Raw genomic sequence first — 11,092 nt, 5'->3', positions numbered from 1 at the left:
TGAGGAAAATAAAATAAGGTTAACTAATAAACTGGGAGTATGAGCTACTTTAGCTAAGGTGGGGGGAAGTCACCGTTGAGGTGATATTTACAGAAGTCTAAATGATATAGGTGTTGCCACTAGAGGATGTCACTGCTGGAGGAAGGACCAGTAAGTACAAAGGATTTGGAAAAGTTTGTGGCACGCATGGTACAGAAAGACGAGTTTGACTAGTGCATGGTAAAGGAAGCGAAGGAGTAAAGAAGGATGACAAGGGAAAGGTAAATTACATAAGGTCATAGGAGACAGAAGGAACTTTGATTCTGTCCTAATTATAAGGAGAAATCATTGGAACATTTTAGGTGGAAGAGGAACAGCATTCTGAATAAAGGGAGAATCAGCTGCAGATGGTCAGAATGGCAGCATATGGTCCAGTGAGAAGACTTTCTGAATAGTCCCAGCAGAAGATGATGGTAGCCTGAACTAGAGTTGAACAGTGGATATAGATAAGAGTCTAGAAGTTGGGGGAAAGATCAGGGCAAGAGATATACTGGGGCACCCTGCTATTTAGAGATTTAGTAGAGAAACTGGATGCATGTGGTATACAAAGCATGCAAAAATCTTTCAAAGAGAGCTTATTCATCCATTCCAAGTCTTGCTAAGAGGTCAATTTAGATGAGAGCACTGGTTTTGTTGAATGTTATGTATGTAGTAAGAAAATACTATCCGAGACCTGAAAGTGGGCAAAAGAGATTTTTAGGTCTAATTTCAATGGGGTGCTGGGCATTGTTTAGAACTCTCCGGGATTATGGATTCTATAGGATACACTCTTTTAACTAATCTCTTGACAGTATCTTTACAACTCTCTAGGAAGTTAAGCCATAGAAAATAGCTAGGCTAATGATTCTTGTCTATAGCAGTGAAATTGAATTTTTCTTGTAATGATGTAATTGATATCCACCTGACAAAAACAAACAAACAAACAAACAAAAAAAAACCCTGCTCCTTCCAATTTACATTTATTACCCTACAGGAAAGTAACCAGTTTTGAATATTAACAAATTCCCCTTTTAACTGTTCTTAACATCTTACTGGTTCTATCATTAATTAATTAAATGAAATATTTAACATGTTAATTTTATATCTTACCAACAGCCAAGTTTTAAACTTTTTAAAAGTGATATTTTAAAAGAACTAATTGTTGTGAATAACAAAAGTGAGTAAAGACAATTCCAGTTTTTTGTTTGTTTGTGGTGTGAGTGTCTGAAACTGGGGCCTCACACATGCCAGGCAAGTGGTCCACCAATGAGCTATACCTCCAGCCTCAGTTTCTTTCCAATTTTGCTTTGAAAAGAGAAATGGGGCAGTAGCTAGAGGGGGACTAGAGGTAGATGATGTTCCTTGTTTCACTTTAAAATAAAGACGAGCCATATTAAGGATTTAAGACTAATGAGAACAATCCAGTAAAAGGTAGAAGTAGAAGGTGAGAAATTAGTATGGTGAGACAAAAGAATGAAGTTCCTAAGCAATGAAAGGAGGTATCAAGCTTATACACGGAGAAGCATTAACTTCAGGTAAGAATAGGGACAGTTCATCCATTGTAATGGGAAGGAAGAGAAAGTATTCTGATATACATGGGAAGACTGGTGAATGTGATGTTAGGAGGATGAGGTACTTCTCATACGACTGAATCTATTTCCCCCATATTTTATAAGACAAATTATGAGACAAGAATCTCCAGTTGTCCTATATCTATATAACAGAGGACACTGTACTCATGTGCTCTTAACTATATGTTTTACCAAGTAACAAAAACTGCTTATGTACAATGCCAGCAAAGGTGCAGGAGAAAGACATTCTCGTATTTTACTGGAGGGAGCATATATTGGTATGATCTTTTAAGACAACATGTCTTCCCCTACTTCCTAATAAAAACTGTAAAGTTCAATGTAGTAAAGTTACACTATTAAGAATGTATCCTGGGCTGGGGATATAGTTCAGTTGATAGAGTGCTTGATTAGTATGCACAAGGCCCTGGGTTCAATCCCTAGCACTACTGGGGGAAAAAAATGTATTCTAAGGAAATAATATCAGTGGGTGGTAGGAGTAAGGAAAGGGAAAACCATGCATTAGTCATTTCAAAAATTGGAGACTGAGAACAGAGACATGTTTCAGTTACAGCATATCCAAATAATGGTTTATAAAGCTAATCATTTTAAATTTTTTCCTCTACTTTCTTTTTTTTTTTTTTTTTTGTACTAGGCACTGAACCCAGGGGCACTTAACCACTGAGCCACATCCCAGTCCTTTTTATTTCTTGAGACAAGGTCTCGCTAAGTTGCTGAGTCCGGCTTTGAACTTGCGATCTTCCTCTGCCTTGAGTCATTGGGATTACAGGAGTGTGCCACCATGTTTGGCTCCCATTTTTTCTTAAAGAACTTATCAGTGACATAGGGAATGCTCACAATATAAGGTTAAGTGAAATTAGGCTATAAAAATCACTGTGAGGGCTGGTGTTGTAGCTCATGTGGTAGAATGCTTGCCCAACACATGTGAGGCACTGGGTTTGATCCTCAGCACCACATAAAAATAAATAAATAAAATGAAGGTATTGTGTCCATCTATAACTAATTTTTTTTTAATTCACTGTGATCTCAAAACACACACAAGAAAAAGAATAAAAGTATGCAAACCTCCATGTAGTAATATATTTATTAACAGTGGCTATCTCTGGATAATGGGAATACTGACAACTTATTTACTCCTTAATATTTTCTAAATTTTTCTATAGCATTTAGATTGTTTTTAAGGTTAGAAAATACTAACAATTACTTTATGAAATAGTATCCACAGTGGCTAGAAAATTTTAACCCTTGACACTGATTCAAGCGTGATAAAAATAAGGTTACTGAGGTGCCACCCTTTCTTGCCTGTGTCATTCTCAGTACTGTGTTTCAGTCTATCTACCTTTCTCTTTTTCTTTTAATATGGACAATAAAAATGTATTAGGTACAAGGGGCTGGGATTGTGGCTCAGCAACAGAGCGCCCGCCTAGCACATGTGAGGCCCTGGGTTCGATCCTCAACACCATATAAAAATAAATAAATAAAATAAAGATATTGTGTCCAACTACAACTAAAAAAAAAAAAAAAAAGTATTAAGTACAAGAAAAATCTCAAACTTCCATGCCAAGTAGGCATCATAGAGACCTACTTGTCTCCATGCTTGTCAATTCAAAGTGGGCAGACTATAGCCAAAGTAATTATCCACCTGCGGTTAAGAAATGAGATGTGGTTAATTTGTTTAACGGAGGTACAGGGTGGATAACAAGTCCAGAAACTGGTGAATTAATTATAAATGGCTTATTAATATATTACAATGCATGAGAAAATATTATTATCTTTGTTTCAAGACTTTATGAGTAATCAGTAGAAAATCTGGAGAGATGTCAAGAAAGTGTATTAAAAGATGTTTTACATCACATGTCATCAGATAAAAGCAAATTTAAGACCAGAAACCACTATACACCTATTTAAAAGGCCAGAATCCAAAACATTGTCAATGACAACTGCTGGTGAAGATACGGAGCAAGCAAAATGATACAAGCACTTTGGAAAACCATTTGGCAGGTTCTTGCAAAACTAAGCATACTCTTACCATTTGATTCTTAGTATTTACCCAAAGGAGCTGAAAACTTAGGTCGACACAAAAACCTAGACAGGTGCTTACAGCAATTTTATAAATAATGATTCTTTAAGACAGTGGCATATTATTCAGTGTTAAAAAGAAGCAAGCTGCCAAGGTATGAAATGACAGGGAGGAAACTTTAAATACATTACTCCTACATGACAGAAGTTAATCTAAATTATTCCCATTATATGACATTCTGGGAAAGGCAAAACTATGGTTGCCAGGGATTAGGAGAGAAGGAAAGAGCACAGAGGACCTTCTTAAGGCAGTAAAACCATTGCTTGGTACATAATTACAAATTTGCCCAAACTCAAAATATACTCCTCTAACAGTGATAGCTAGTTGAACTCTGGACTTTGGGTGATAATGATGTGTCAATGTAGGTCCATCAATTGTAACAAATGTACTGCCCTGATGGGGGATGTCAATAATGGAGGAGGCTAATCAAGTGTGGGGTTGGGAGGATATGGGATAGCTCTCTACAGTCTTTTCAATTTTGCATTAAATCTACAAATGTTCCGAAAAATAAAGTCCAATTAAAAAACAAAACAAAACTGGGGCTGGGGATATGGCTCAAGCAGTAGCGCGCTCGCCTGGCATGCGTGCGGCCCGGGTTCGATCCTCAGCACCACATACAAAGAAAGATGTTGTGTCCGCCGAAAACTAAAAAAAAAAAATACTAAAAAATTCTCTCTGTCTCTCTCTAAAAACAAAACAAAAAACCAAAAAACAAAACTATTCTCTCTTTATGACTGATAATAGAATATTTAAATAGGGATCAGCTTTCTAGAATTTTATAATATTTGTTTCTTGGCTCGGACCAATGTTAAGATTTTATCTAAATAGTAAGTCACTTTAAGTAGTTGTTTCCTTTTTTTTTTTTTTTAATTTTATTTACATTTTGGTTTTGGGCAGAGACAACATCTTTGTTTGTACGTGGTGCTGAGGATCGAACCTGGGCCGCACGCATGCCAGGCGAGCGCGCTACTGCTTGAGCCATATCCCCAGCCCCAGTTGTTTGCTTAAGCCAAACTCAAAGTCAAGGGTCATACCTTGACTTTCAATTTTGCTTTAAATACTGTTTTTCTCATATATGGAACCTTGAGAGAAAAAAGGGAAAAAAAAAGTATGTGTGTGCAAATCTTATGAAAATTGAGGGGAGACTAGTAGAGGAGAGGACTTAGCAGGAAGAGGGAAATACTGGGGAATGCTATTGGCCAAATTATATTGTATGTAAGTACAAATATGTAACAATGAATCCCACTATTACATAAAATTATATTGTATCAGTAAAATATATGGGAAGTCATTTTCTTTTCCTACAACAAGCCAACTTTCTTCAACCAATTATTGAAAGTTAAAAAAAGTTCAGATAGATCAGTCTTATTGCCAATAAACTCATTTCTGATATTAGAAATGAGACAGATGAATTTGAAAAAAACATTAATTCTTCCAGGACTGGAGTTAAAATATTATCTTATATTTGATAAGAATTTCTCAGGAACAGATACTATAATGAATTTATTTTTCCTCATTATTATTATGTATCATCTCAGTTATCAGTTGATCTTCACAGACAACTAATTTTTATGTGATGGTGAATAAAATCCTTCTAGCACCAGACATGTGCACATTTGCTATTTGTCATCATCTGCTTTTTCCACATGAAGTACTAAATCCAATCTCTTGGGAGTGGAGCTGTGCCTTCTGCAGAATTGCTAATGTTACACTCAACATTACCTCATCTCCATTAGCTAGTGACTGGCTGAATACAAATTATTCTAGGGATGGTGATCTCATCTTAGAAGGATAAAAAATCATCTCCTAAGGGAAACCTTTATTGCCCTAAATGATAATAGGAGTTAGGTTCTTACACTTTTCTATTGACAAAAATACACATAAGTGAAGATAAATAATGGGGTTTAAAATACATACCCTGGCACAACAAGAGACTTAACTCTAATGGTTCCTTACTGTGATGATGTATTATTCTTTGCATCAGTTTATGATTCTGATAAGAAATCAAATTTTCAACATATATTGGGGCCATGGAGAAGTTGTAAGTAAAGCAGCTGACATTAGATACCAATGTGGAATTTAGGTCTTAAAATTACTTATTCCTGAATTCCTTTAACACTTGCCACAGAAGTTACAGCAGTCAGATGTTCAAAAGTTAAAAAATGTTACCAGTATAAATTTACTGTCACTCTAAATAGACATTTAAACATTTCAAGCTGTGTTTTCCTAAGGAAGTGAAAAGTTGGAATGCTTTCCCTATTTACATGCTGGTTAGCCAGTTATTTGTTGCAATACTGGCATAAAACAGAATAAATTATCTATAGAACTAAAGTAGAGGAATAGAAATTAATTTCTAAAATTGAAATTTCTATATTAAGTTGCAACAGATTAACTATTTGAAAATTAAAAAAAAAAAAAAAAGCACCCTGTTACTGAAGAATAAACAGTGTGAAAGTCTGCATAGGGTAGGGCTTCCAAAATAAGATGTTAAAATAGTATAAGCAGTTCTAGAGATTCTTTTTTTTTTTTTTTTTAATTTTTATTTTGGTTGTAGATGGACACATACCTTTATTTTATTTATTTATTTTTATATGGTGCTGAGAATCGAACCCAGTGTCTCACACATGCAGGGCAAGCGCTCTAACACTAAGCCACGACCCCAGCCCCTAGAGATTCTTAATTAGGAAATCTGTCCCCCATTATTAGGCCGTTTTTGGTGCCTGCCCTACAGGGACATTCTAAAACCTGGTCTCTGCCCTAAGAGTTTTCTAAATCTTATGAGACCTAAGAATCAACACTGATCATTTTTGAGTCATTTCCATGAATATGAATACTTTGAAAAAAACACTTCTAATTAAAAATTTACCTAAGCAACAATTAAAATGCCTTTTATTTCTGGTTAATATAGACTACTCTGGGATGAAAGGCCCATATGTATTTTTAGTCAGTCCTCTCAAAAAGACCCTGAGACAAAATGATCCCATTTTATGCTTCTGTTAACTGAGACTTAGAGAAGTTTAAAAAGTGTCAGAGCCAGAATTCATACAAGGATATGACCCAAGAGAGCCAACTCCCACTCCATATTCTATAGGCGGCTAAAATCATATGGGAGTAGGGCTGAAGTTGTGGCTCAGCGGTGGAGCACTTGCCTAGCATATATGAGGCACTGGGTTCCATCCTCAGCAACACATATAAATAAATAAATAAATAAATAAAATTAAAGATTCATCCACGACTTAAAAAAAAATCACGGGAGTGATAATACCAGTTAATTAAAAAAAAGGCAATAAAAATCCATAATCTGAAAGCTGTAATTAAGTTGAGACAAAGAACATTAGTAACAAGTTAGAAATCTACTACTGAGAACTGAAATAGGATATTCAGTTGTCCCTCGGTATCTGTGGGTGATCTGTTCTAGGACCTCTCTTGGATACTAAAATCCAAGGATGCTCAAGTCCCTCATATAAAATGGAATACTACTTGCATATAACCTATCATACCTTCTATATATTTTAGCTCATCTCTAGATTATTTATAATAGTTAATACAATGTAAATGCTATGATGGTCAGAGAATAATGACAAGAAAAAAAGTCTCTACATGTTCAGTACAGAAGCAATTTTGTGTCATGTGTGTGTGTGTGTGTGTGTTGCTGGGGATTGAACCTAGGACCTTATGCATACAAGGCAAGCACTCTACCAACTGAGCTTTGTCCTCAACTTATCTCCTAATATTTCTGATTCGTGGTTGGTTGAATCCACAGATATTAAGTGGCAACTGTAGAGTACTTATTCTAAATAATGAAGAAAATAGGAATGAAGATTATGATGTTTCTGATGCCATGAGGTCATTTACTTCTAAAATAAAATAACTGGTTTCATGTTAGACATTCACTAAATCTTTGAGAGATTTCCTACATTCCCACCTGCCTCCAAAGGAAGGGTGAATCCATTCCAATATGACTTCTGGGAAGACTGTATTTCTATCAAACAATTTGAAAAATATCAGGGTTACATTTATTACCTATCAGTGATAACAAAGTCTCAAAAGCAGTTACATTTCCAGATTAAGTAAGTGAAACAGAAATAACATCTGTGTCACAATAGGTTGGATAAGAAAAGATTTCAGTTGTAATGTACCAGAGATTTTAAATCTGGTCTCTTTCCTATCTCTATTTGGTCTCTAAAGTTCTTCAGGGACATATAAGAATTACTTATATGGAATTATAAGAATTACTAAACTGGCTACTATCATTGGGCCTGGTAAATTCATCTCTCTCTTTTTTAAAATATTTATTTTTTAGTTTTAGGTGGACACAATATCTTTACTTTTTAAAATTTTTATGTGGTGCTGAGGATTGAACCCAGTGCCTCATGCATGCCAGGCTAGTACCCTATCACTTGAGCCACATCCCCAGCCCTAAATTCAATCTCTTAATAGTTAAAAGGTAATTAAATTAAAAACACACACACACAAATGGAAGGTAAGATTAAATACAGAATAAACTAAATTAAGTTGTAGCACATGCACATATGCACCATACTTTCCTTTTCTTTGGTGTGGGCCACACAATAAGAAAGACTAGTATGTTACCACTATTCAGAGCCTCCAATTTTGTGCCACAAGTCAGAAAGGACATGGTACAACATGTGCAAGGGGATCTGTTTTTCCTTCTCTCCCAAGTTCAGTCCTGAGATAATATTATTTGGAGGCACAAAAGGAGAAAATAGAAAATCCCCTGTAGACCTAAATATTTTGTATGAAATAAATGTAGAATGAAGGATCGTAAGTACCATTTATAAAAATTATATAGATAACCATAATAATTTACTGAACATCAACTGTGGGCAGATATGTAGAAACTCCTACTTAGGTTTCTGTTTTCATTTAACAAACTGAAGATCAAGTCTTCCTAATACATGTTCCTTTTGCAACAGGCATTGCCTAAGAAGCATCTGTCATATCCTTTACAGTTGTTTGTATTCTTTCCTACTAGATTGTAGAGAAGAATCCATGAGGGATTGACTTTACTTATCATGGTGTTCTACATTTTATTTTCCCCAAACCAGGGCCTAACACAAGTGAATGCCTGTAGTGTGTGTGTGTGTGTGTGTGTTTGTGTGTGTGTGTGTTTGTGTTTTATTACAGTATTTTGCTTTTTAATGATTATGCCTGATCTAGAAAAAAATAAAACTTTTTTTAGGATTATTTAGCAAATTATAACTAAAACACATGGATTAGAAAAGAATGGTAGAGGTGAAACATGAACTCATTGTACCAATAGAATATGAAAGATAACATAAGTGCTAAGTGGTGAAAGACTTTATCAAGATGTGCTCAGCCACTTGAATGTGCTATGGTCACATGATCTCTAAAAATGAAATGTAAAGCTTAACCCTGTTATAATCTGAATGTTTGAGCTTTCTGAGAAAAGGGCTTGCCCCCTGCCATTTTAAGAAACCGGCATCTTATCTGATATTTGAAATTAAAATGCTGTTTATTGTTTTCAAACATAATTTAAGAGAATCTCCTACTGCTTCATTGCCCTTCTAATGTTACAAAGCTATTTTTATTTTCATGAATGACACTGTATTCATTCTGGTCTTAGTATTAGGTAATTCTTTAAATTCTTCCCCCAAAATAGGGAGTATAAGTGGTATTTGGACTTTAAAGAAAAAAATGTGGGGGGGATGGGAACAGGAAAGATGGTAGAATGAATGAGACATAACTTTCCTATGTTCATATATGAATACACAATCAGTGTAACTCCACATCATGTAGAAGAACAAAAATGGATCCTAATTAGAATAAGCTGTACACCATGTATATATAATATGTTAAAATACACACTGATGTCATGTGTACCTAAAAATAATTAAAAAATCAAAAAGAAAAAAAGTGGGAATTTTTAGATTCTTAAGTATTGTTTTGTACCTATTTAATGAATGCAAATGTATTGGAGGGTAAAGGGTATTCTATTGTCGGATGACCTAAGCCTAAGTCCCAAGTTGAGACTTGCTAGCTCATCCTATAAATTAGTTATAATATATGCACCTCACAGGGTTGTTGTGAGGATGAGTTGAACAAATGTCTTTGACAATACATTCTGTATTATGGTAGGGTATGATAAAGTTATCTGCTAGGGAATGAACATAGCCTTGCATTTGCCTTGTTGAGCCATTGTACCTGTGAATATCTGTATAAGATCTGCATAAGGGTAGGATCTTTGTCCTTTCTACTACTTCAGTTTAATCTAAATCAAGTCAATCCCTCATGGAGTTTGCTTATAATCCAGTAGAGAAGAATACAAACTGTAAAGGATATGACAGAGGCTTCTTAGGAAATGCCTGGTGCAAAAGAAACACATAATAGGAAGATCTGATCTTCAACTGTTAAAACAGAAACCTAAGTAGGAGTTCCTACTTGCAAGCAAATATGATGGGAGGAGAACGGGAATGTAAATGTGTTCCAGGAAGAGAACAGGTATGAAGGTGAACACAGGACCGTATAGAAAGTGAAAGGATACATGGTAAAAGATACGGCAGAGGAGGGTATTCAGGACCTCAATATTTGGCTTTCTGTTAACCACATTAGGGTACTAGATTGACCCTGAGGACAAAGAAACAGTTTTCTATATTTTCACGTTGTAACGAATGGACTGGAATGAAGCCGGAGACAGTGGGGAGACCAGAGAGGAGGCTGGCAAAGTCAAAGCGGTTGAAATTAGAGATGGAGGGGCATGCACGGATCTTTAGGAGGCAGACGTTAAGGAGGTTGACAAGTCTTGGTGACTAACTGCGGAAGGAGTGGGTGGGTAGGTGAGACGTATGCTTTCTGGGTCCCCAGGCAGCAGCTCAAGTCAGGCTTAAGATCAGACCCACTGAGAAAAAGAGTGTCAAGTGTGACACTATTTCATCACGAATTGAAGGGATTAAGCTGTTGATACAGTAACTTTGACTATGGATATAAAAACACAGAAAGGAACTGGGGGATTGACGAAAGCCATCAGGTCTGAAAAGGAATTGGGGTTAATGCTTAAAAATTAGCTCTCCGGAAAAACTAAAACCACACAGTCAACCTGAGAAAAATCTAGGTTCGGGTCCTAGACAACAGCAAACTCCAAACACTCATGCAATAATGGCAGGATCAGCTCCCAGAACCAGCGCCCCAGTCAGCATCTGGCCGGCTTTCAGCCCCCAGGGCAGAGTTTCCCGGGGCCGCTCCTCCCTTCTCGATCCCGGCCAGGGCCGGCGAGTCCAGCCGCCGTCACTTCTCCAGCATCCCGCCTCCTCCCGTCTCGGTCCTGCCTCCACCTGCCGGGCCTCAGTGCCCACGGCCTACCCACCCGGCCGCAGCCCCCTCCCCGCCCGGCCTCCGCCGACAAAGCTCGGCGCCCCCGGCCGTC

Source organism: Marmota marmota, unplaced genomic scaffold (genome assembly GCF_001458135.2).
Source record: "Marmota marmota marmota unplaced genomic scaffold, marMar, whole genome shotgun sequence".
Classification (NCBI taxonomy): domain Eukaryota; kingdom Metazoa; phylum Chordata; class Mammalia; order Rodentia; family Sciuridae; genus Marmota; species Marmota marmota.
The sequence above is the reverse complement of the archived record's forward strand: the minus strand, read 5'-3'. Positions refer to the sequence as shown.